At 45.8% G+C, this 1,368-nt stretch overlaps 1 protein-coding gene across 1 annotated transcript in view; it reads right to left on the reverse strand.

Moving 5' to 3' along the window:
* The window catches only part of ACTN3 (actinin alpha 3), a 33,444-nt gene that overhangs the window by 3,418 nt on the left and 28,658 nt on the right, over nucleotides 1-1,368 (reverse strand). The gene's annotated exons all lie outside the window — the stretch shown is intronic.

Consider the following 1,368-nt stretch of genomic DNA (forward strand, 5'->3'; position numbering starts at 1 on the left):
CCTGCTCTTCTTACTGTACCCCACTCCCCTCCCAGAGCTGAGAGAGAACCCAGGAGTCCTGGCGCCCCGCTTCCCACTCCCCCGCTCTAACCATTATAGACTCATAGAATCATAGGATTGGAAGGGACCTCAAGTGGTCACCTGCACTCCATCAGGACTAAGTAATAACAGGACCATCCCTGGCAGGTGTGTGTCTAACCCGCTCTTAACAACCTCCAGTGATGGAGATTCCACAACCTCCCTGGGCAATTTATTCCAGTGCTTAACCAGCCTGACAGGAAGTTTTTCCTAATGTCCAACCTAAACCTCCCATGCTGCAATTTAAGCCCATTGTTTCTTGTCCTATCCTCAGAGGTTAAGGAGAACAATTTACCTCCCTCCTCCTTGTAACAACCTTTATTGTACTTGAAAACTATTATCATGTCCCCCCTCAGTCTTCTCTTCTCCAGATTTCCCTCATAGGTCATGTTTTCTAGACATTTAATAATTTTTGTCACTCTTCTCAGGACTTTCTCCAATTTGTCCACATCTTTCCTGAAATGTGGCACCCAGAACTGGACACAATACTCCAGTTGAGGCCTAATCAGCGCGGAGTAGAGCAGAAGAATTACTTCTTGTGGCTTGCTTACAACACTCCTGCTAATACATCCCAGAATGATGTTTGCCTTTTTTGCAACAGTGTTACATTGTTGATCCATTTTTAGCTTGGGATCCACTATGACCCCCAGATCCCTTTCCACAGTACTCCTTCCTAGGCAGTCGTTTCCCATTTTGTATGTGTGCAATGATTGTTCCTTCCTAAGTGGAGTACTTTGCATTTGTCCTTAATGAATTTCATCCTACTTATTTCAAACCTGATGTCCAGATCATTTTGAATTTCAATCCTATCCTCCAAAGCACTTGCAACCCCTCCCAGCTTGGTATCGTCTGCAAACTTTATAAGTGTACTCTCTATACCATTATCTAAATCATCAATGAAGGTATTGATTAGAGCCAGGCCCAGAACTGATCCCTGCAGGACCGCCCCTTGTTATGCCCTTCCAGCCTGACTGTGAACCACTGATAACTACTCCTGGGAATGGGTTTTCCAAACAGGTATGCACCCACCTTATAGTTAGGGCCCTACCAAATTCATGGTCCAATTGGTCAATGTCACGGTCATAAGATTTTTAAAATCGTAAATGTCATGATTTCAGATATTTAAATCTGAAATTTCATGGTGTTGTAACTGTAGGGGTCATGACCCAAAAGGGAGCTGTGGGGGTGTTGCAAGGTTATTGTAGGGGGGTCGCAGTCAGGGCCGGCTTTAGCAAGAGCAGGGCCCGATTCCTGGGGGCGTGGCTTACTGCAAGCCCCGCCCCCAGGAAT

Source organism: Terrapene carolina, unplaced genomic scaffold (assembly GCF_002925995.2).
Source record: "Terrapene carolina triunguis isolate 2854851 unplaced genomic scaffold, T_m_triunguis-2.0 Scaffold89, whole genome shotgun sequence".
NCBI classification, from domain to species: Eukaryota; Metazoa; Chordata; order Testudines; family Emydidae; genus Terrapene; species Terrapene triunguis.